Source organism: Microcaecilia unicolor, chromosome 11 (assembly GCF_901765095.1).
Source record: "Microcaecilia unicolor chromosome 11, aMicUni1.1, whole genome shotgun sequence".
Classification (NCBI taxonomy): Eukaryota; Metazoa; Chordata; class Amphibia; order Gymnophiona; family Siphonopidae; genus Microcaecilia; species Microcaecilia unicolor.
Window position 1 is genome coordinate 17,483,959 of NC_044041.1, and position 26,678 is coordinate 17,510,636.

Sequence of the window (26,678 nt, forward strand, 5' to 3'; positions counted from 1 at the left end):
GTTCACATATTTGTAGGAAATGCTGTTTGCGTTTTGGAGATGATTTTGCATTGCAGGCCTCCTAAGTTGCTAGCAGATGTATCTGACTCCACCAGCTCCAATATGAAGGGGGCTCCAGAGAGATCCAAGATTGCAATATACATTTCCGACCTACTAAACACCACTTAGTAACGATGAGTACATTTCTTTGCCTCTCACCTCCAAAGAGTTTACCTTACAATATCAAGTCCCTGACGTCAGAGGGACGCTAGCACCTAGGATTTGAGGCATATAGTTTACTACTGCACTCCAAAATTGCTGTACCATAGGGCATCTCCAAACAGAATGAAAAAATGAATTCTCTGCCCTGTGGTATTTAATACATAGTGGCGAGACTATTGCCCCTTCTTTAAATAACTGGAGTTGAGAAAATTATGTCCTATTCAATATTCAGAAGTGGCTTTCCCCCAGCAAAGTGCTTGAAACTACTTGGGGAATTGCTGCAAAATTCAGTTAAATTCATGATGATCAGAACCAAGGTCCATAGTGTGCTATTGAGGCAGACATAGGAAGCAACCGCTTGCCCTGGGATTTGTAGTATGGAATGTTGCTACTCTGAGATTCTGCATGGAATCTTGTCACTCTTTAGGATTCCAGAATCTTGCTATTCTTTGGGGTTCTACATGGAATGTTGCCACAATTTGGGTTTCTGCCAGGTACTTGTGACCTGGCTTGGCCACTGTTTGGAAAACAGGATACTGGGCTAGATGGACCATTGCTCTGACTCAGTATGGCTACTCTTATGTTCTTATGTATGGTTATGCAATTGAGTTCTCATCCTAGGCCAAATTTGTTTGACATATGTAGGTTGTCTTCCTAAAATGAAGGCAGTAGCATCATTATATATCTTGTAAATTAAGAGATTTTTAATGGTTTTTAGGCCTGCTACACAGCACGTGGTATCGCCAATCAAGGGTCAGTTCTTCTGCCTTTCCATCCATCCTTGCATATTATGATTATTAAGGTCTTGATATACCGCCTTTAACCAATACCAAAGCAGTCAACAAACATTAATTTAAAACAAAATGTACTTGAAAGGAAAGCCATTAAATGATAGAAAAGAGTGCACGTGCAAGCAGATGTGTACCAGAGGCACTAAACTTAATGAGCCAGCAATGTGTTTTTTAAACTAGCTCTAGCCGGTTTAGTACACAAGTAGTAAACCGGGACATGCACAAAAGGGTTCTCTGAGCCATTTTCCTGTCACGGTAGCAGCTAACAAAAATGGAATGCAAAGCTATTATAATGAGCTAATTACTATTATAATATGCATGCAATGCGATGCACTGCTGCTTACCTTTACTGTGGAAATTTTAACGGGAGGTCTGGACCTGCTGGTTCTTCATTATCGCAAGAAACAAGGCAGGGAAGATGGAGCACACACACAAAAAAAGTACACTGGCTTACATGCCGCTTCTTTGCGTGTATGAAAGTCATGCCATGATTCTTTTCGCAAATGACATTTTACTGGCAAGAAATGGGGGGGGGGGGCAGTAAATGTAAAGCATAAAAGTAATGGTGACTTACCAAAAATGCAAGGAAGGCAAGGATCAAACAGCTACTTGACTACAAAACAGTCTTGGGGATTAGAGACCACTGCATGTTGTGCACAGAGCTCACATTGGAGGAGAAATGAGAGTGTGCTAAGAGGAGAGATTTGGTTATAATGGAGTTGGCCTTTGTTGAAGTTTCCAGGGAGACTAACAAGAGAAGAAAATAACGTAAAAATTACGTACCATTGGTATCTTAGATCTGCATGACTCTGTTGTTTTCTGATGGTATCTGCCGTTTGCCAGAGACACTGGATGAGGAGAACTATGGTGCACATTTTAATGGCTCTTCCTAAATGCCCAATCTTAGTGATAGTCAATCTAATAGAAAAATCGGATGCGTACAGGCTTCAGGTCCCTTGGGATTCTGGTATCTTACTCAACAGCCATGTTCCGGAGCTAGTATAACGCATTTTCTTTTCCAACAGTGCTTGATTGCCGTTAGGATGACTGATGCAAATTTGGAGAAAAAGAGCCTCCATTTCAATTGGTTGATGGTATTGTGGTTCCGCTACCATTTTTTCCATAACCCTCTTCCTAAATGAGAAACATTGTGCATTCCCCTTGCTGTTGCATCCATCTACAGTTTAATTTTTAAAATGCCAGTCCTGTATCATTCTTTCTTAGGGACTAAATCGGTTAGGCAACGGGACCCCAATTTTCCCTTCTTATTACCCTTTGATATGTTTTATTGGGCTTGGTCTTTCCCTTTTCTGTTTTTTATCCTGTGGTAAATTGAAGCGCTGGAACTAAAATAGAGGTTATAGTTAGCTCTGCTGGCTTTATTATTTAATGGTTGTTTTTGTCTGGGAAAAATTGGCAGGGGATATTAGTTAGTTGTATGTCTTCTCTGACAATTATGGTTCATGTCTATAGCTATCATGCAATTTATTAAGTGAAGGAGTAGCCTAGTGGTTAGGGTGGTGGACTTTGGTCCTGGGGAACTGAGGAACTGAGTTCGATTCCCACTTCAGGCACAGGCAGCTCCTTGTGACTCTGGGCAAGTCACTTAACCCTCCATTGCCTCATGTAAGCCGCATTGAGCCTGCCATGAGTGGGAAAGCGCAGGGTACAAATGTAACAAAAATAAAATAGATACTATTGGAGATTCTACATGGAATGTTGCTACTATTGGAGATTCTACATGGAATGTTGCTATTCCACTAGCAACATTCCATGTAGAAGCCTGCGCGGCCACATTGGTGATCTGCAAGGGCCGACTTCTACATGGAATGTTGCTAGTGGAATAGCAACATTCCATGTAGAATCTCAAATAGTAGCAACAGTGGAGGAGTGGCCTAGTGGTTAGGGTGGTGGACTTTGGTCCTGGGGAACTGAGTTCAATTCCCACTGCAGGCACAGGCAGCTTCTTGTGACTCTGGGCAAGTCACTTAACCCTCCATTGCCCCATGTAAGCCGCATTGAGCCTGCCATGAGTGGGAAAGCGCGGGGTACAAATGTAACTAAAAAAAAAATTATTTTTATTTATTAGGATTTATTTACCACCTTTTTGAAGGAATTCACTCAAGGCGGTGTACAGTAAGAAAAGATCCAACATGAGCAATAGGCAATTACAGCAGTAAAAATATACAAGTTGTGCTTTTGTGATTTATCTAATAATAAGACCTCTTTAAATTAAAAAAAAAAAAGTTTGCTCTTACCCCTTTAGATTTATGGCCTATCTATTTCAATGAAAGAGCTGATTTGGATTCTAGGTGTGACCGTTGACCTTGCCTAACATTTCAGTCTCGTATATCTCTGGTAACCAGAACCTTTATTTTTTCTTCACATGCGATTTGATCATTACGTCCGTATCTGGAACAAAAGGATTTGCAATCTATAGTTTATGGTAGGATTACTACGCGTGTGTATCATAGTAATGCATTGCTGACAGGTGCTGCTGCCTATTTCCACTTAATTGTTTTTAGGTTTATTTCCCATATACATAGATTTGACTATATCACAACTTTTAAGGAAACTCCACAGCTGTCTGTTCAGTTTAAGACTTTAACTATTGCTTTTAAATTGGAGTGGAGGAGTTGCCTAATGGCTACAGCAGCGGAATAAGAACCAGAGAAAAAGTATATATCCCACTGTGGCTGTTTGTGATCATGGGCAAGTCACTTAACCCTCCATTATTTTAGGTATGAATTTTGGTATTTTTCTGTCCCTGGAGGGCTCACCATCTGTCGTACTACCTAAATGTAACCCCTCTTGAGCTACAGCTGAAAAAGGCATGAGCTAAATCCAAATCCCAAGTCCTAAAACTTTGTAAGAACACAAGAATTGCCATTACTGGGTCCATCTAACACAGTATCCTGTTTCCAACAGTGGCCAATCCAGGTCACAAGTACCTGGCAGAAACCGAAATAGTAGCAACATTCCATGCTACCAATCCCAGGGCAAGGAGTAGCTTTCCCCATATCTGGCTCAGTAGCAGACTATGGACTTTTCCTCCAGCAACTTATCCAAACCTTTTTTTTTAAACCCAGATACGCTAACCACTGTTACTACATCCTCTGGCAAAGAGTGCCAGAGCTTAACTATTTGTTGAGTGAAAAAAATATTTCATCCTGTTTGTTTTAAAAGTGTTTCGATGTAACTTCCTTGAGTGTCCTCTAGTCTTTGTACTTTTGGAACAAGTGAAAAAAACATTCACTTCTACTCGTTCTACATCACTCAGGATTTTGTAGACCTCAATCCTATCTCCCCTCATCTGTCTCTCTTCCAAGCTGAAGAGCCCTAACCTCTTTAGCCTTTCCTCATATGAGAGGAGTTCCATCCCCTTTATCATTTTGGTCGCTCTTCTTTGAACCTTTTGTAATTCTGCTATATGTTTTCTGAGATCGGCAACCGGAACTGAACGCAGTATTCAAGGTGAGGTTGGACCATGGAGCGATACAGAGGCATTATAGTATTTTTTTTGTCTGTCTTACCATCCCTTTCCTACTAATTCCTAGCATCTTGTTGACTAATCAGCAAACACATTTAATTAATCTCCACCATTTCTTCCCACCATGTGGTTTATGGTCATCTGAGTTTAAATCTCTTGATAGTGCCATCCCTAGAGAAGACACAGCTGGAGGCTATATGCAAAACTTGCTTAGTTGGTTGGCATCAATGTTGTTGAACTCTACCCCTAATAATGTAAGAACTATTGTAACATAGTCTGTTTTTCATACCAGAATTAGTGGAGGAGTGGCCTAGTGGTTAGGGTGGTGGACTTTGGTCCTGAGGAACTGAGTTCGATTCCTGGCACAGGCAGCTCCTTGTGACTCTGGGCAAGTCACTTAACCCTCCATTGCCCCATGTAAGCCGCATTGAGCCTGCCATGAGTGGGAAAGCACAGGGTACAAATGTAACAAAAATAAAATAGATACTATTGGAGATTCTACATGGAATGTTGCTACAATTGGAGATTCTACATGGAATGTTGCTATTCCACTAGCAACATTCCATGTAGAAGGCTGCGCAGGCTTCTGTTTCTGTGAGTCTGACGTCCTGCACATACGTACAGGACATCAGACTCACAGAAGCAGAAGCCTGCGCGGCCACATTGGTGATCTGCAAGGGCCGACTTCTACATGGAATGTTGCCAGTGGAATAGCAACATTCCATGTAGAATCTCAAATAGTAGCAACAGTAGAGGAGTGGCCTAGTGGTTAGGGTGGTGGACTTTGGTCCTGGGGAACTGAGGAACCGAGTTTGATTCCCACTTCAGGCACAGGCAGCTCCTTGTGACTCTGGGCAAGTCACTTAACCGTCCATTGCCCCATGTAAGCCGCATTGAGCCTGCCATGAGTGGGGAAAGTGCGGGGTACAAATGTAAGAACAAAAAAAAATTAAAAGGTTGGCCATTCACACAGATTTTTGAGTTATAGTGAGTCTCTGACATACAACTTTTGTTGATCAGCATTATTTTTTTTTTTTCAAATGTGTAAAGCAATTTGTTTTCTGATGTAACAGACCCTGCTCTTTTTTTGAAGTATGTTGTGATATGACTTGTTTGTCTGAGTTGTAAATTGATCTCCTTGGTTTTGTAAACTGCCAACATCTGTACCAAAGGTGGTATATCAAGTAAATAAACCAGTAAACCATAGTCGGGTTAAAGTAGATTTTCACTTGCATCTCTCCTGTTCAGCACCCATTCTTAGGTGCACCCCACACCCCCATGCAGTCACAGCTACATGGTCTTGCACTCCCACTAACCTCAGCCGATTCCCACCTACCTGCTTTGGTATAGGAATAGTGGAATTGCCAACTGGTCCAGATGTATAGACCGAGCATGGCTTAGGTTATGATGTTAACTGAAGCTCTTTTTTTATACCTATTCCAAAATCACAAAATTTGCTTCTTAAAGCAATGTTTTCTCATACATATACATCTTATATGGGTTGAGCAGCATTCACGCTTCCATGATGTTTGTCCTTTCCTAGTTCCCTATGACTGATTTATTAGGTAAGTAAGACAAGCCTATAAACCAACCAGTTTTGTTGTAACAGCAACTTCAAATAATTATATTTCTTTACCAAAAAAACATTCCATGGTCAGACCTGCTCTGCAGCTAAAATTGTTCTATTATTAGAGGTTAAAGCTACTAGCCTTTGTCTAGACACGTCAGATTTAATATACTGCAAATAAAAAAAGTAAGTGGTTTATATAAAATAATTAGAATTAAAATGGTAGGAGGATAGAAACACGAGGAGGCCTAAGTTACAGCAGCAAATCGTATAAATTTACTCTAAAGTACACCAGGGAGGTGGGAAGAAGCAGACAGACTAGAGCGAAATCCTGCTGCCAGGGACCACAGTAACAGAAGCAATCGTGTCACTGGGTTTTAGTGGGAAGCACTTTGGAGAAAAAGAAAGCCTTAAGAATTTGCCTCGTCTTTTGGAAATAATAGTTCAAGGAGCATGGAAGCTACAACAGAGAAGCAGAATGTTTTCTGTTTTGTTTTTTTTGCAGAAAAACAGGGATATCATTAGAAAGTTCAAAAGTTGATGACTATATCCAATAAATCTGCCATAGCGATCTTTACAAAAACATGTCTATCCAGCCAGATAAGAGTAGAAACTTTAACTGGCTATGACAAGAGGCTGTTACCTTACAATACATAGCAAAGCAGAACAAACTTAAGGGTCCCTATAAAACAAAATGGAACACGATTTAACATATATCCTACTCCCCTCCACACTGGGACAGAACAAAGGTCCATCGAGCCCAGCATGCTGTTTCCCAACAGTGGCCAATCCAGGTCACAAATACCTGTGCTGCTTATCCCAGAAATAAGCAGTGGATTTTCCCCAAGTCAATTTAATAATGGTTTATGGACTATTCCTTTAGGAAGCCGTCCAGACCCTTTTTAAACTCCGCTAAGCTAACCGCCTTTACCACATTCTCTGGCAACGAATTCCAGAGTTTAATTACACGTTGAGTGAAGGAATATTTTCTCCGATTCGTATTAAATTTACTACTTTGTAGCATCATCGCATGCCCCCTAGTTCTAGTATTTTTGGAAAGAGTAAACAAACGCTTCACGTCTACCCATTCCACTCCACTCGTTATTTTATTAGACCTCTATCATATCTCCCCTCAGCCGTCTCTTCTCCAAGCTGAAGAGCCCTAGATGCTTCAGCCTTTCCTCATAGGGAAGTTGTCCCATCCCCTTTATCATTTTCATCGCCCTTCTCTACTTTTTCTAATTCTAGTCTCTGTCACTTCCGACCAGAAAGTATGGTTTGAAGGCTATGTGTAAGACACTGATTAGAATGTTCAAAACGTCTCTCGCTGCCCAGGTTCTGTTTTGGAATAGTAGTGTAAATCGGCATCTCTGCACTTACATTTAAGCCATGTCGACAGCAGGCATAAATATGTGGATGCTCACCTAAACGCGTCACTTCAGTTTGTACCTTACATGTACACAAATGGGAGGCTCGTCTATGCCCTGCTCATGCTTTCCCCACATAAAAACACCCTTGCATGTGTAGAAGTACTGCTTAGTGCCCAGCTCGTACTTAACCACGTAAGTGTACATTTCCCCTTGTCACTTAAGGTATTCTGTCATCTCATTGTGGAACTGGTGCCTACATTTAGGAGCTAAAGCTATAGAATGAGGAGGACAGAAGGTACTGGTGATTTAATCGTAGAGTCCTAGGTCGAATTTTCAAATAAATGCTTTACAAATTTACAAAAGTGCAAGGTATCTACTGTGAAACAGTACATGTACTTTTATTTTTAATCTGTACCTGGGAAGCAGGAGCAGGGTAGTTTTCAAACCACATTTTGACCTATCAAAACATGTTTCCCTACCTAAGAGTTTTGGAATATTTGCCCCTTAAACTAAAAAGTTCTTGGTTTGCTGAAGTAAGTTGGTCCATCAATTTCAAAGGTGGTCTAGTTGCTCTGGGATTATCTACTCTCACTATTGGCCACTGTGTGTCAGTGTTGTGATGTTCAGAGAGGCTGGCCTAAGCACAACAGCTGTACATTGTGGAAATGAGGAATTGTCTCATATAGCATGCCGCAGCATCTTCATACCCAGAAAAAAAATGAGTTGCTGGTACCGAACATGCATTTTATGAAGAGAGGGACATCTATTAAATGGACATTATTCTGTATAGGAGGCTTATAAATGAACTGGGATGCTTAGGTATAGGCCTTGAGGCGTGGGGATGTGGAATTGAAACTAGATATAATAGGCATAATTAGATATAATAGGCATCTCTGAGACCTGGTGGAAGGAGGATAACCAGTGGGACACTGTCATACCGGGGTACAAATTATATCGTAGTGATAGGGTGAATCGGATTGGTGGAGGGGTAGCATTGTATATTAACGAGAGCCTTGAATCAAATAGATTGAAAATTCTGCAGGAAACAAAACACTCCTTGGAATCACTGTGGATTGAAATTCCATGTGCAAAGGGGAAAAGGATAGTGATAGGAGTGTACTACCGTCCGCCTGGCCAGGACGAACAGACGGATGCGGAAATGTTAAAGGAAATCAGGGACGCAAACAAACTGGGCAACACAATAATAATGGGGGATTTCAATTACCCGCATATAGACTGGGTTAATGTAACATCTGTACACGCAAGGGACATAAGATTTCTTGATGAAATCAAGGACAGCTTCATGGAACAGCTAGTTCAGGAGCCGACAAGAGAAGGAAAAATACTAGACTTAGTCCTTAGTGGTGCTCATGATCTAGTGCAGGGGGTAACGATACGAGGGCCGCTTGATAACAGTGATCATAATATGATCGGTTTTGATATTGGCATTGAAGGAAGTGAAACTAGGAAATCAAGTACGCTAGCGTTTAACTATAGAAAAGGTGATTACGACAAAATGAGAAAAATGGTGAAAAAAAGACTGAAAGGAGCAGCTCGCAGAGTAAAAAAACTTGCATCAGGCGTAGATGCTGTTTAAAAACACCATCCTGGAGGTTCAGGACAAATATATTCCACGTATTAGAAAAAAGGGAAAAAAGACTAAACGTCAGCCGGCGTGGCTAAACAGTAAGATAAAGGAAATCATTAGAGCCAAAAAACAATCCTTCAGAAAGTGGAGAAGAGAACCAACTGAAAGTAACAGGATAGATCATAAGGAATGCCAAGCCAAATGCAAAGCGGAGATAAGGAGGGCAAAAAAGGACTTTGAGAAGAAATTAGCGTTGGAAGCAAAAATACATAGTAAAATTTTTTTTAGATACATTAAAAGCAGGAAACCGGCCAAAGAGTCGGTTGGGCCGCTGGACGAAAATGATGTTAAAGGGGCGATCAAGGAGGACAAAGCCGTAGCGGAGAAATTAAATGAATTCTTTGCTTCGGTCTTCACCGAGGAGGATTTGGGGGGGACACCGGTGCCGGAAAGAATATTTGAAGCGGGGGAGTCGGAGAAACTAAACAAATTCTCTGTAACCTTGGAGGATGTAATGGGTCAGTTCAGCAAGCTGAAGAGTAGTAAATCACCGGGACCTGATGGTATTCATCCCAGAGTATTAATAGAACTAAAAAATGAACTTGCTGTTAGAAATATGCAATCTGTCCCTAAAATCGAGTGTAGTACCGGAAGACTGGACGGTAGCCAATGTTACTCCGATTTTTAAGAAGGGTTCCAGAGGAGATCCGGGAAATTATAGACCGGTGAGTCTGACGTCGGTGCCGGGCAAGATGGTGGAGGCTATTATTAAGAATAAAATTGCAGAGCATATACAAAAACATGGACTGATGAGACAAAGTCAGCACGGATTTAGTGAAGGGAAGTCTTGCCTCACCAATCTAATGCATTTTTTTGAGGGGGTAAGCAAACATGTGGACAATGGGGAGCCGGTTGATATTGTATATCTGGATTTTCAGAAGGCGTTTGACAAAGTGCCGCACGAAAGACTCCTGAAGAAATTGCAGAGTTATGGAATCGGAGGTAGGGTATTATTATGGATTAAGAACTGGTTGAAAGATAGGAAGCAGAGAGTAGGATTGCGTGGCCAGTATTCTCAGTGGAGGAGGGTAGTTAGTGGGGTCCCGCAGGGGTCTGTGCTGGGTCCGTTGCTTTTTAATGTATTTATAAATGACCTAGAGATGGGAATAACTAGTGAGGTAATTAAATTCGCCGATGACACAAAATTATTCAGGGTCGTCAAGTCGCAGGAGGAATGTGAACGATTACAGGAGGACCTTGCGAGACTGGGAGAATGGGCGTGCAAGTGGCAGATGAAGTTCAATGTTGACAAGTGCAAAGTGATGCATGTGGGTAAGAGGAACCCGAATTATAGCTACGTCTTGCAAGGTTCCGCGTTAGGAGTTACGGATCAAGAAAGGGATCTGGGTGTCGTCGTCGATGATACGCTGAAACCTTCTGCTCAGTGTGCTGCTGCGGCTAGGAAAGCGAATAGAATGTTGGGTGTTATTAGGAAGGGTATGGAGTCCAGGTGTGCGGATGTTATAATGCCGTTGTATCGCTCCATGGTGCGACCGCACCTGGAGTATTGTGTTCAGTACTGGTCTCCGTATCTCAAAAAAGATATAGTAGAATTGGAAAAGGTACAGCGAAGGGCGACGAAAATGATAGATGGGACGACTTTCCTATGAAGAGAGGCTGAGAAGGCTAGGGCTTTTCAGCTTGGAGAAGAGACGGCTGAAGGGAGATATGATAGAAGTGTATAAAATAATGAGTGGAATGGATCGGGTGGATGTGAAGCGACTGTTCACGCTATCCAAAAATACTAGGACTAGAGGGCATGAGTTGAAGCTACAGTGTGGTAAATTTAAAACGAATCGGAGAAAATTTTTCTTCACCCAACGTGTAATTAGACTCTGGAATTCGTTGCCAGAGAACGTGGTACGGGCGGTTAGCTTGACGGAGTTTAAAAAGGGGTTAGATAGATTCCTAAAGGACAAGTCCATAGACCGCTATTAAATGGACTTGGAAAAATTCCGCATTTTTAGGTATAACTTGTCTGGAATGTTTTTACGTTTGGGGAGCGTGCCAGGTGCCCTTGACCTGGATTGGCCACTGTCGGTGACAGGATGCTGGGCTAGATGGACCTTTGGTCTTTCCCAGTATGGCACTACTTATGTACTTATGTACTTATGGTTGATTACATAAGTAGATAAGTACATAAGTAATGCCATACTGGGAAAAGACCAAGGGTCCATCGAGCCCAGCATCTTGTCCACGACAGCGGCCAATCCAGGCCAAGGGCACCTGGCAAGCTTCCCAAACATACAAACATTCTATACATGTTATTCCTGGGATTTTGGATTTTTCCAAGTCCGTTTAGTAGCGGTTTATGGACTTGTCCTTTAGGAAACTGTCCAACCCCTTTTTAAACTCTGCTAAGCTAACTGCCTTCACCACATTTTCTGGCAATGAATTCCAGAGTTTAATTACACGTTGGGTGAAGAAAAATTTTCTCCGATTTGTTTTAAATTGACAGGCCACAGAGGACAGTGTAAAATGGAGTTTGCTTCAAGGAAAGGGGAATGATTGATAGGCTGCTTTAAGGAGATGCCCAGAATTAGGAGCTGGCGGCCAGAAGAATTGCCCTGGACTCTTTATGTCACAAGGGGCTCGGAAGCTGAAAGAGGCATAGCCTGCAGGCAGGCTTTAGGGCCCCCATCCTGGGTCTGTCCCAAGCTCTACCAAGTCTAACACCAGCCTGCTTAAGATTAGTCTTGCATCCAGTTCACTATTTTTATAAGCGATATTGCAGAGGAATTGGGTAGACAATGGTTGACATTTTTGTATGTGATACAAACATTTTCACTAGGAGGGAAGTAAAGGATATAAGAAAGTTCAAGAAGCAATTAAAACTTTTGGTAGGTAAGATTTTAATGCAGAAATGGTAGTCATACATTTAAGGTGCAAAAATTTAAAAGAGCAGTATCTTTGGGGGAATGAAGTAATGATAAGTGTACCAAACAGGAGGTTGCCAAGATCATGTCAAGGTATCAAAATGGTGTGATGAAGCGGTAGTGAAAATTGGAAGAATTCAATTGAAAGATATTTAGCAAGCAGCAAAAACAGAGAAAAGATCTCTATATATCAGTGTGAAGACCTCCCTTGGACCACTGTGCCAATTCTGGAGGCCATGCCCCCCCCCCCCCCCCCAGAAGGATATAGACAAACGTGAAGCAATTTGAAAACTGCCAGTTTTCTCAATGGAGAAAAGTAACATTTCCCAGGGATAGTTTTTTTTTTTAAACACATAAATTAGCTGAAAACAGGAAAGAGCGAAGTGATCAAATTTGTTGACAACAGAAAATTATTCAAAGTTGTCTAATCACAAGTGGATTGTGAGAAATCGCAGGAGGACCTTGAAAGACTGGGCACCCAGCTAGCAAAGAAAAAGAAGTATGTGATGCAGAGAGGGAAGAATCATCCAAACTATAGATACATGATGCTAGGTTCCAAATTAGAAGTTGCCAACCTGGAAAAAGAATCTAGGCATCATTGTAGACAATAAGTTGTAATCCCCAGTTCAGCATGCAAAGGAAAATAAAAGCAGGAATGATTAGGAAGGCATGGAGATGAAAAATAAAAATATGTCTCTGTGTTGCTGCATGGTGCAATAGCACTTTGAGCACTGTTTGCGATTCTGGTCACTGAATCTCATCCTATATAATAATTCTCACCTCCAACGTTCTGTGCTTGGGACCGTGGCTCCCTGGAGTTGGTCTGCTAGGCAGACACGCACTGATGTTACTGACGTCATGACAGCTGATTCCAAGGCAAGGGGAGGAGTAGGGAAACGCGCTCCTCCCCCTGCCTCAGAATCATCTGTCCCCCTCCGCGAACCTGTCGCCCCCCCCCTCCGGACTGCCGAAAACCGCCCCCCGCCGCTGTTGTGTACTACCTGTGCTGACGGGGGACCCAAACCCCCGACAGCCGAAGTGCTGTTGTGCCCTTCGCGTTGCTTTCTCAATCATCTGTGCAAGTTTCTCTGCGTGCGTCTGGCGTCAGAGGAACTTCCAGAGATGATGATTGAGGAAGCAACGCGAAGGGCACAACAGCACTTCGGCTGTCAGGGGTTTGGGTCCCCCGTCAGCACAGGTAGTTCACAACGGCGGGGGGGGGGGGGGGGGGGAGAAATTGCCTGCCTAGGGCCCGTTTCCTTGCCTTCAGAAACGGGTCTTTTTTTTTTTTTTTTTTACTAGTAAAGCTATAACAGAAAAGTACAATCAAAATGACAAAGCTGATGGAATGACTCCCCTTTGAGGAAAGGCTAAAGATGTTGGAGCTCTTCAGCTTGTAGAGGAGAAACCCAATGGGAGATACGATAGAGATCTATAAAATTGAGTTGAACAGGTAAGCATGAACTGGTTGTTTACCTTTTCAGAAAGTAAAAAGGCTAGAGGGTACGCCATGAAATTGCTAAGTAGAGCATTTGAAACAAATTGTGCATAGAGTGAAAAAAAATATTTTCTCTAACCAAGCTGTGGAATTCATTGTCGGATGTTGTAGTAAAAGTGTTTAGTGTAGTGGGTTTAAATAAAGAGTTGGACAAATTCCTGATCGGTAGCCTTGGGGAAAGCCACTACTTAGCCCTGGGGGTAGATAGCATATTGGGCTTGAAGGACCCCTGGTCTGTCTCAGTAAGACAATCCTTATATTCTTATTGAAATGGTGCGGAGCCTATGCTATAAGCCCTGTCAAATGAGACTTAAGGACCTAAATATGTACACCCTTCAAGAGGAGAAAAGTGATAGACATCAGCTGGCACAGCAGGAGAACTAACGTACAAGAAGCAAACCTTTTCTATCGGAAAAGAAGCTCCACAATAAGGTGGTCACAGTATGCGATTCAAAAGAGACAAACTCTGGAATAGCTAAGAAGGCAACAATTGGGGTCAATTCACTTGTAATGTCTGAAAAGCTGCGCCTAGCTTAGCCAAACCTGATGTAGAGCTAGGCCTCTGGGGCACATTAGACTTATGGGTGAGTTTTCAAATGAGACATCCCCTAATATGGCCGAAGTACACATGTAGATGAGTTCCATTTTCATTGAGACTGCATTACTTGTCAGAAATTAAGAGTTACACATACATCTGCCCTATGTCTTATTCTATAACATGCCTAAATTTCATAGTATGCCACTCACAAAGGGGTGTGGCCATGGGTGGGTCAGGTGTTCCAGAAATTAGGCACGATCTTATAGAATACTTGGATTTTCATGCTCAACCGCCAGCAGTTAGGCACAAGGATTTACACCAGATTTCGGCAGATGTAAGTCCTTGCATCCAAAGTTCACGGGAATCTGCACTAAGCGCTATTCTGTAAAGGTGGCTTAGCGCTAAGTCACATTTATAGTATTGGCAGTTAGTGCAGATCTTAACAGCCTCTAATTTTGGATGCTAGTTACTGAATCTGGCCCTGGATATAGAGGGGACTGAAATCTGTGTTATTCATATATACAGTAGTTATAAGCCTCATTCTCATAACCCCCCCCCCCCACACACACACCCATTTTTCTACACTATAAAACTAATATAGGCACTTTCTACAAATAACCCAAAAATGGCCTACTGCGCAAGAATCTTCTGCCTGAAATTGGAGACACATCTGACTATATTTTTTCAACGGAAGGGAGCTCCAGTGTATCAAGCTTGCAAAACAGTTGAGCTCTGAGGAGTGAACTGTACATTCTAACGTGAACCTAGTACAGGAAAATTGCTGTGGCCTGCTATGTAATGAGCATGCAAATTAATGCTGTGACAACCCACAGACAGATGCAGCTACCTCCACAACTCCAGCTTCCATCCTTCACATACAAAAAGATCCATCATTTACAGCCAAGCCACAAGATACCACCGTATCTGCTCTGACCCAGGGGACAAGGACAGACACCTTAAAAGCCTGAGTGCATCCTTCAAACAGAAAGGCTACAACCCCAAAATAATCTCCAAGAATATTGCCTCCTCCCTCAAAACACCCAGGGAGAATTTGCTACAGTACAAGGAGAAAAAAAATCCACAGACAGAATTCCCCTTGTAGTGACATACAATCCAGAGCTGGAAAAACAGAGGAAAATCATAAGAGATCTACAACCTATACTCCAGGAGGATGAATTACTGAAAGAGATATTCCCATCCCCACCAGTACTGGCCTTCCGACAACCACCCAACTTAAAACACAAGCTAATCAGAAGTAAACTTCCATCACAGACTGAAAAGGAACAGAAGGGCACACGTCCCTGTAATCTATCCAGTTGCAAACTATGCCAAAATATTTCACAGGACCCCACAGTTACCCACAAAGGAAAGATATTCAACATAAAGGGATCTTTCACTTGCTCATCTTCCAATGTGGTATATATCATTCAGTGTAAAAAATGTAACGAAGGATGCTATATTGGAGAAACAGGCCAGATGCTTAAGACAAGATTCAATTTACATAGACATCACATAAACAATACTGGTGCCAGTAGGGTTCCCACGCCTGTTGGTCAACATTATACAGGACCAGGACACTGTACCAGTGACTTCACAGTGAGAATCCTGAAAGTAACTTTAAAACCATACAAGAACGTAAGACCTTTGAAGTCAGAATGATTGAATATTTTAACACCCAACAGAAAGGACTTAACAAGGATCTGGGGTTCCTAGCCCATTATAAACCATAAAGCTGTATTTCTCTGTTGATCACCCCACCCCTCAATTATCCATACCCATCCTGTTAGAATATCAATGATATGCTTTGATGTTCCCATGCATACCTCCAACCCACCCCCATCCTCCCACCCTGTCAGACTGTCATAGTAATGCTTGAATGTTTTCACTTATATACACTATCAGCTAGCACATTTGCTTATTTCCGTTCTGACGAAGAAGGGCAACCTTCGAAAGCTAATCAAGAAATGTATTAAGTTATGTCCAATAAAAAAGGTATCATCTTATTTTCTTTTCCATGTTTTATTTTGTTTGATTTCTATTGATAACCTTAAGAGTGGACTAACACGTCTACCACACTCCTCTACTTATAAATATACATGAAATTGATTTACATACACTGCCTCCATTATATGCAAATCTTTAATACATATTCATTGTGGATATCCTGAAAACATGACTGGCAAGTGGGTACTCCAGGACTGACGTGGGAAACTATAATTGGTTATTGGTCCATATGTTGCAGCCTTTCTGACAACACTTGTATATTTGATTATATCCTTTATTTAATGTATTTTTGATTTGCTGCATTGTTGTTCTGGCTATTATGATAATAAAAATTATTTGAAAAAACAAAACAAAACATGCTTTTCACACCTATCAGAACACACTACACATGCATCATGTAAAATAAATATGGAATGTTTAACACCTTATTCTACTGGTCCTTGCTTCAGGAGATATCAAAGTGATTGGTGAAGGTCTGTATGTGATATATTCCTCTAATGAATGTTTCCTTATGAGCCATCCATCTCCTAACCTCAATTCCTTATAATTCAGAACAAGCCCAAGAGAATTGGGAAGGAATAGGAGGTAAGTAGAGATTGGGACAGAGAGCTGCACCTGGAAGACGTCTGCGTGTTTTACATGCTTGCATTTTTCATGTTCCTTTCATTTGAATATATTAACTGCTGCAGTGTAGATAATATCTCAAACATAAACTTTGGGAAATACAGCTACATGCTTATGCTTGGAAGTTTCTGTGCCAGTGCTCTTCAGTTCAAGATCTGGGGGCCAATGATTGCCTCTGGAGACCTCTGGGGTGGCCCCATCATAATTCTGTTTTTTTTTTTTTTGGGGGGGGGGTTCTCTACTCTCTGCCTCTTTTCCCAAGCTCATGACAGAAAGGGAGAAGGGCTGCATGCCTAAAGAACAAGGCGCTTCTCAACAGAAGAGAATGCATTTAAAAATGCCCACCTCCTTGAGGATACTCCCAATTAAAAGTGGGCTTGAAGGAGCATGCATAGCATTGTCAACTTGTTAGTAAGCAGTGTTGCAACACCACCTGGGAAGATATTTTGCTGCTCTCCTTCAGTTCATCCGGATTCAAAGCGGCCCTGACTTAAAAATGAAGGAAGACCACTGTTCTATGCTTCTATGTTCTTCACTAGGAGATCTCTTGTTTGTCCTGTTTGTCTGTCCTAATTAGATTGTAAGCTCTGTCGAGCAGGGACTGTCTCTTCATGTTCAAGTGTACAGCGCTGCGTACGTCTAGTAGCACTTTAGAAATGATTAATAATGGTAGTAGTAGTCTTTGGGATTCCGGAATCTTGCAACTCTTTTGGGTTCCAGAATCTTGCTACTCTTTGTCCTTATCCCTTATTTGTCCTGTTTGTCTGTCCTAATTAGATTGTAAGCTCTGTCGAGCAGGGACTGTCTCTTCATGTTCAAGTGTACAGCGCTGCGTACGTCTAGTAGAGCTATAGAAATGATAAGTAGTAGTAGTCATTGGGATTCCGGAATGTTGCTACTCTTTGGGATTCCACACAGAATCTTGCTACTCTTTGGGATTCCGGAATCTTGCTACGCTTTGTCCTTATCCTTTATTTGTCCTGTTTGTCCTAATTAGATTGTAAGCTCTGTTGAGCAGGGACTGTCTCTTCATGTTCAGGTGTACAGCGCTGCGTACGTCTAGTAGCACTTTAGAAATGATAAGTAGTAGTAGGAGCACTCGTATGCTCCAGAGGAGGGGAAGTGGCCATTCAGGTCTTGTACAGTTTCACCCAGAACTTGCTCAGTGTCTGCACCAGCAAGGAGTCTGAGGTGGAAGCTGATTATTCATGTGTGCAATATATTTACATTATATATGCATTTTCTCTAATCTGCTGTACAAACATTAAGTCAACGTTTTTAAAATTGCAGTGTATATGGTATGAATATTTCAGTTCTATAAAAAAAAGTTTCACAAATTTTAGTTGAAAATTTTCAGTATGGTGTTTTACATTACTCTTATGCATAGTAGTTTATATAACAACATGGTTAACTGATGGTGTAGTATTGATTGCTATTTTCTTTTTTTAAATAAAGGTAGATGCTGGTAAAAATATTCACTGCATTAGTTTTTAACATAGCTAGACTTTCAAACTCACCTTTTGCAACTCAAGGAGCTCATTGCTGCTGGGAAGGACAGTTTCTGTGTAGATTAAAACCTGTGCTCACTGAGCAATAACCTCCAACACAGGCCTTGGTATTCAAAAGCATGGGTGCCCACATCCCCCCCCCCCCCCCTTGCATTGAATTTCTATGCTAGCATTTTATCAATAGAAATCAAACAAAATAAAACATGGAAAAGAAAATAAGATGATACCTTTTTTATTGGACATAACTTAATACATTTCTTGATTAGCTTTCGAAGGTTGCCCTACTTCGTCAGATCGGAAATAAGCAAATGTGCTAGCTGACAGTGTATATAAGTGAAAACATTCAAGCATTACTATGACAGTAAAATAGATACCATTGGAGATTCTACATGGAATGTTGCTATTCCACTAGCAACATTCCATGTAGAAGGCTGCGCAGGCTTCTGTTTCTGTGAGTCTGCAGACTCACAGAAGCAAAAGCCTGCGCGGCCACATTGGTGATCTACAAGGGCCGACTTCTACATGGAATGTTGCTAGTGGAATAGCAACATTCCATGTAGAATCTATAGAAATCAAACAAAATAAAACATGGAAAAGAAAATAAGATGATACCGAAAAGAAAATAAGATGATACCTTTTTTATTGGACATAACTTAATACATTTCTTGATTAGCTTTCGAAGGTTGCCCTTCTTCGTCAGATCGGAAATAAGCAAATGTGCTAGCTGACAGTGTATATAAGTGAAAACATTCAAGCATTACTATGACAGTAAAATAGATACCATTGGAGATTCTACATGGAATGTTGCTACTATTGGAGATTCTACATGGAATGTTGCTATTCCACTAGCAACATTCCATGTAGAAGGCTGCGCAGGCTTCTGTTTCTGTGAGTCTGCAGACTCACAGAAGCAAAAGCCTGCGCGGCCACCTTGGTGATCTACAAGGGCCAACTTCTACATGGAATGTTGCTAGTGGAATAGCAACATTCCATGTAGAATCTATAGAAATCAAACAAAATAAAACATGGAAAAGAAAATAAGATGATACCGAAAAGAAAATAAGATGATACCTTTTTTTATTGGACATAACTTAATACATTTCTTGATTAGCTTTCGAAGGTTGCCCTTCTTCCTCAGATCGGAAATAAGCAAATGTGCTAGCTGACAGTGTATATAAGTGAAAACATTCAAGCATTACTATGACAGTCTGTGCACATCATCCTTGAATATGATGTTAATTAATGCCAACTGGTGTTAGCAGCCAATTATTAGCACTGATTGGCACATTAATCAATTAAGTTGCACACACAAAGATGCTGTGCTCACAACTTTAGGGACCTTTTTACTAAGCCATGTAGGTGCGTCAATTTGGAGTTACTGGCTGGCTACCGCGTGGCCCCAGGCAGTAATTTCATTTTTTAGGCGCGTCCAGTACACATGCCAGAAAACCCATTGAGTTGGTGGTAAGGTCTCACGCAGAAACCGGCAGTAATGGTCATTCTATGTGCATAGACGATTACTGCATGGTTTGTTTGATTTCTATTGATAACCTTAAGAGTGGACTAACATGGCTACCACACTCCTCTACTTATGCTAGCACTGCAAGCATGTCCAAATCTGCGTTGGCACAGACGGAGCTGATCACTTGCATTAGGAGATTAGCATAACCAAAAGTGCAGGCCTGAAAGTATTGAATATAATTAGGGTACAAAATGAGAGATGGTTTGGACATGATGGCACACTGGCAGAGACAGAGCTCAGGCCAGGAACTGGTAGTGCATCCATGGGAATTCTCATAGTAACATAGTAGATGACAGCAGAGAAAGACCTGTACGGTCCATCTAGTCTGCCCAACAAGATAAACAAACTCATATGTGCTAATTTATGTCTATACCTGACCTTGATTTGTGTCTGCCATTTTCAGGGCACAGACCGTAGAAGTCTGCCCAGTATTTGCCCTGCCTCCCACCACCGGCTCTGCCACCCAATCTCCGCTAAGCTTCTGAAGATTCATTCCTTCTGAACAGGATTCTTTTATGTTTATCCCACGCATTTTTTATTCTGTTACCGTTTTCATCACCACCACCTCCCATGGGAGGGCATTCCAAGTATCCACCACTCTCTCTCTGAAAAAATACTTCCTGACATTTTTCTTGAGTCTGCCCCCCTTCAATCTCATTTCTTGCCCTCTAGTTCTACCGCCTTCCCATCTACGGAAAAGAAAAGGTTTGTTTGCGGATTAATACCTTTCAAATATTTGAACGTCTGTATCATATCACCCCTGTTTCTTCTTTCCTCCAGGGTATACATGTTCAGGTCCGCAAGTCTCTCCTCATATGTCTTGTAACGCAAATCCCATACCATTCTCGTAGCTTTTCTTTGCACCGCTTCAATTCTTTTTACATCCTTAGCAAGATACGGCCTCCAAAACTGAACACAATACTCCAGGTGGGGCCTCACCAACTACTTATAAAGGGGCATCAACACCTCCTGCTGGTCACACCTCTCTCTCCTTCCTGGAAACGGCACTTAGTTAAGACCTAAATCAGTCAAGAGTGGAAACTTGTCTCCTTGCCTGGTACTCCCAACATAGCTAAAGTTGATGTTCAAGCTGTTTTGGAACACTCTCAAAAGGAAAAGGGAATCCTTGCTTTAGAATGATAGATTTGATTTTAGAAAAAAAGGGAACTTAGCACATGAAAATACAGTACAGTCTAGTGTGAATAAATCATTTGGTACTAAGCTGTTACTTAGTGTGACTAAGTCTCATGAAGGTAGTACAAACTTTTTTTTTTTCCATTTGTATCATGGACAAAGCAATGTGGTTGCCAGGTTAGTTTACTTGGATATATTGAAGAAATAAAGGAGATTCTTCTCCGACTTGATGGAGAGGATAACACACAAAAATTACTCATCGATGTATAAAGCCAGTCCAATAATAAGAGCTCACCTCAGCTTTCAAAGGGCTTGTTTAATTTGGATGCAGATTGGTGGGATATAAATGTTTTAAAATTTAGTAAAGTAGTGTATCTATGTTGGTCCACTTTACAAGGTAATCAATAGAAACGAAAGAAAGAAAGAAGAAAAGAAGATGACACGTTTTATTGGACTAATAATACATGTTTGATTAGCTTTCAAAGACAATACTTTTGTCAGATCAGAAATGAGCAACTGTTGGCAAATATCCGAATATGTAAGTGAAACATAAAAGCAGTCTGATGACAACCTGATCACCCATTTATCTCTCTCTGTTTCTCACCCACCCCCACTTCTTCCCAAGAGGCTGTCATCAGAAAGCTTTTATGTTTCACTTACATATTCGGATATTTGTCAACATTTGCTCATTTCTAAGCTGACAAAGGTATTGCCTTCAAAAGCTAGTCAAAAAAAATGTATTACTACTTAATTGGTCATTCAGTCTTCTTTATTTTGGGAGTGGGGGGGGGGGGGTTGTTACATTTGTACCCCGCACTTTCCCACTCATGGCAGGCTCAATGCGGCTTACTTGGGGCAATGGAGGGTTAAGTGACTTGCCCAGAGTCACAAGGAGCTGCCTGTGCCTGAAGTGGGAATCGAACTCAGTTCCTCAGGACCAGAGTCCACCACCCTAACCACTAGGCCACTGTTGCTACTATTGGAGATTCTACATGGAATGTTGCTATTCCACTAGCAACATTCCATGTAGAAGTCGGCCCTTGCAGATCACCAATGTGGCCGCGCAGGCTTCTGATTCTGTGAGTCTGACGTCCTGCACATATGTGCAGGACATCAGACTCACTGAAACAGAAGTCTGCACAGCCTTCTACATGGAATGTTGCTAGTGGAATAGCAACATTCCATGTAGAATGTCCAATAGTGTCTATTTTATTTTTGTTACATTTGTACCCCATGCTTTCCCACTCATGGCAGGCTCAATGCAGCTTACATGGGGCAATGGAGGGTTAAGTGACTTGCCCAGAGTCACAAGGAGCTGCCTGTGCCTGAAGTGGGAATCGAACTCAGTTCCTCAGGACCAAAGTCCACCACCCTAACCACTAGGCCACTCCTGATTACCTAAATCCAATGACTATTGCATGATAACCATTAGTAAATGACCCCCTACATAAAAGATGGCCCCCCTTCCTTTGTGATTAAATCCCTAACTTGGTGGTTTCTGCCTGTGAGGCCCATTCCCTTTCTCACATTTTACAAGGAGACATCTTTGTAGAATAATTAGTGTATTCTTCATCTCCTCTCAGTTGCTGCAAATATTTACAGAAAGAACTGCCAGACAGCAGAAGAAGCAACACAGAAAAGCAAGGCAAATAAAAATCTGATGGTTATATAGCGAGATAAATCACAGATTGACATATCTTATTATTATTAAGTGTACATACATGGTAGCAAGTGGCAAAGCAGCCTCATGGTTAGAGCAGTAGACTGAGAATCGGGAAAGCCAGGACTCAACTTTTATTGATGCGCTTGTGATCTCGGGCAAGTCACGGGCGTAACCCTCCATTGCCTCAGGTCCAAACTTAAGGCTCTGTTTACTAATGTGATTGTGTTAATGAATGTTAAATTAGTGCATAATTAAATGATGATAGCCTCATTATTCTCAATACAACCTATTTAATAACATGTTGTTGCTAAGTTAACTGGTTCAACCAACATTAGTAAATAGAGCCCTTAACTTGTAAGCCCTCTGGAGACAGGGAAATAATTCCTCTACCTGAATGTAACTCGAAATGTGCTACCAATAAAAAGGTGTGAACTTTTATATTAACATTTGTCCCATATCCTGTTACTTTACCACAATGACCTGATATTGTTGGAAATTGGTACAGTCCTCACAATTACATAAGTACATAAGAATTGCCATACTAGGACAGACCAAAGGTCCATCAAGCCCAGCATCCTGTTTCCAACAGCGGCCAATCCAGGTCACAAGTACCTGGCAAGATCCCAAAACAGTACAATAAATTTTATGCTGGTTAACCTAGAAATAAGCAGTTGATTTTCCCCAAGTCCATTTTAATAATGGCTTATGGACTTTTTTTAAAGGAAGCTATCCAAACCTTTTTTTAAACCCTGCTAAGCGAACTGCATTTATTACATTCTCTGGCAACGAATTCAAGTTTAATTACACATTGAATGAAGAAATATTTTTTTCTGATTCATTTTAAATTTACTACTTTGTAGCTTCATTGCGTGCCCCCTAGTCCTAGTATTTTTGGAAAGAGTATCAATCGATTCACATCTACCCGTTCCATTCCACTCATTATTTTATAGACCTCTATTATATTTCCCCTCAGCTATCTTGTTTACAAGCTGAATAGCCCTAGCCGCTTTAGCCTTTCCCATTGGGAAGTCGTCCCATCCTCTTTATCACTTTCGTCGCCCTTCTCTGTACCTTTTCTAATTCCACCATATCTTTTTTGAGATGCGGCGACCAGAATTGAACACAATATTCAAGGTGCGGTCGCACCATGGAGCAATATAAAGGCATTATAACATCCTCATTTTGTTTTCCATTTCTTTCCTAATAATACCTAACATTCTATTTGCTTTCTTAGCCTCCACAACACACAGCAGAAGGTTTCAACATATCAACGGCGACACCTAGATCCTTTTCCTGGTCCGTGATGTCTAACATGGAACCTAGCATGACATAGCTATAATTCGGGTTCCTCTTTCCCACTTGCATCACTTTGCACTTGCTCACATTAAATATCGTCTGCCATTTAGATGCCCAGTCTCCCAGTCTCGTAAGGTCCTCTTGTAATTTTTCACAATCCTCTCGCGATTTAACTACTTTGAATAACTTTGTGTCATCAGCAAATTTAATTACCTCACTAGTTACTCCCATCTCTAGGTCATTTATAAATATGTTAAAAAGCAGCAGTCCCAGCGCAGACCCCTGGGGAACCCCACTGACTACCCTTCTCCATTGAGAATACTGACCATTTAACCCTACTCTCTGTTTTCTATCTTTTAACCAGCTTTTATCCACAATAAAACACTACCTCCTATCCCATGACTCTCTGATTTCCTCTGGAGTCTTTCATGAGGTACTTTGTTATTTAAGCTGTGGTGCTCTTTAACAAACACAAGCTTGCACAAGTCCAGAGAAATATCTATTAAACCTCTGCTTATATCTTGAGCAATCAGTTATTTGTTTTAAATCATTGCTTTTTATCTTTTTTGCGCACCCCGTTACAACTTCCCTTATTCTTCCCCACTGAAGATGTTGAGTCTTGTAACTCCAGCAGATTTTTGCTCCCTGGCGGTGTAGCGAGGCCGGCTGACACCCGGGGCGGGTCGCAGCTGCGCACCCCCCGGAATACATCATTACCGCTGGCGCTCCGCCGCATGCACGTTGTCTCTGGGAGCTGCGTCGGCTCCGTTGGTTCCTGCTCTCTCTGCCCCAGAACAGGAAGTAACCTGTTCCGGGGCAGAGAGAGCAGGTAACCAGCGGCGCCGACACCCCCCCAGCACGTGCACCCGGGGCGGACCGTCCCCCCCTTCCTACGCCACTGTTGCTCCCTGATCCACTCACCCTAAGCTCTGTGACTAGTTTACCCTCTGATTAGCAAATCATTCTATATGATTCAGATATTTTTATTCTTTCCAACCCAATGGATTGCTGGAAAGACATTATAATTCACGTGTTGAGAATGTCTGTCCATTTGTTTGTTTGTAACCATCTCAAGCAGGGGCATAACCAGACCTCACCGGGAGGGGGGTCCACAGCCCGAGGTGGGGGGGGCACTGTTTAGCCGCCCCCCTCCCCCGAGCTGCTGCTGCCACATTGGATCCCCCTGCCGGCCTGCTGACGATCCCCTTGAAACCCCCTCCCACCACCAACCCTCCCCTGCCGTCGCCGCCCACCCCGCCACCGCATCAGATACCTTGTTTGCTGGTGGGGGTCCCCGAACCCCGCCAGCTGAAGAGAGTCTTCTTCAGCGCCGGAGTAGCGCCTTCGTTCAACTAAGTTCCTGGTGTGATCAGCTGTTTCTGACGCCTTACGTCCTGCACCATGCATGTAGCCCTGTTCAGGACGTAAGGCGTCAGAAACAGCTGATCACACCAGGAACTTAGTTGAACGAAGGCGCTACTCCGGCGCTGAAGAAGACTCTTTTCGGACGGCGGGGTTCGGGGACCCCCGCAAGCAAACAAGGTATCTGATGCGGCAGTGGGGCGGGCGGCGACGGCGGGGGAATACGCCACTGCTTCTCAGAAAAAGAATGACTCTGAAAACTTTGTTATGCTGGAAAGAAAAACAGTGAAAAATGCACATCAAGTTCGAAAATGGATAGCGTTGATCTAGGTGTTCCAGAGAAATAAAATTCCTCCAAACAGTAGCCTTAGGGGTCCTTTTACTAGTGTAGGTGCATGTTTTGGGTGCGCGCAGATCCATTTTTCAGCGTGCCTGTAAAAAAGGCCTTTAAAATGTTTTTTGCCAAAAATGGACGTGTCAAAATAAAAATTGGCACGTGTTAATTTTGGGTTGTCTGAGGTCTTACCGCCACCCATTGAGTAAGTGGTACGGTCTCAAGCAGTAACCATGCAGTAATCGTCTATGCACATAGAATGACCATTACTGCCGGTTTCTGCGCGAGACCTTACCACCAACTCAATGGGTTTTCTGGCATGTGTACTGGACGCGCGTAAAAAATGAAATTACTGCCTGGGGCCACGCGGTAGCCAGCCAGTAACTCCAAATTGACGCACATACATGGCTTAGTAAAAGGGTCCCTAAAGTTGTGAGCACAGCAGCTTTGTGTGTGCAACTTAATTGATTAATGTGCCAATCAGTGCTAATAATTGGCTGCTACCACCAATTTGCATTAATTAACATCATATTCAAGGATGATGTGCACAGAACTTGATGAGCTTAGATGCTGGTATTTACACATGCTTTCAGCAGGCAGAGTACCTGCAAAAGCTGCGCGGCAATCATTTTTGCCTAAGAGTATCCTATAAGATTTAGGCGCAGTATATAGGGAAGGGGAATGGGGAAAGGGAATGGGACTTATATACTGCCGTTCTGTGGTTTTTCCAACTACATTCAAAGCGGTTTACATATTATATATAGGTACTTATTTGTACCCGGGACAATGGAGGGTTAAGTGACTTGCCCAAGGTCATAAGGAGCTGCACTGGGAATCGAACCCAGTTCCCCAGGATCAGAGTTTGCTGCACTAACCACTAGGCTACTCCTCCACTCCATATATGCTTAGTTGATATCCTGGCGCCTAAAACTACACACATCTATTTCCACCATCAAAAATATGGCGTAAATCCCTGCGCATAGATCTACGCGGACTGGACCATATTCTATTTAAAAAAGTGCCTACATTTAGGAATGCCCAGAAAACGCCAATGTTTCTGCCCATAGCCACACTCCTTTTGAACTGCATCCAGCAGTTGGCGCTGTTCTATAAAGGATGTAGATCCTTCATAGAATCGTGCTCAGTTCTTACAATTTTCAGCGCCAATGATAGAACCTAGTCTATTAACGCACCTTCGTAAAAGGACCCCTTCCTGTGTATGTGCTTTTCCCAATGTTGGGGTGTAAAATCT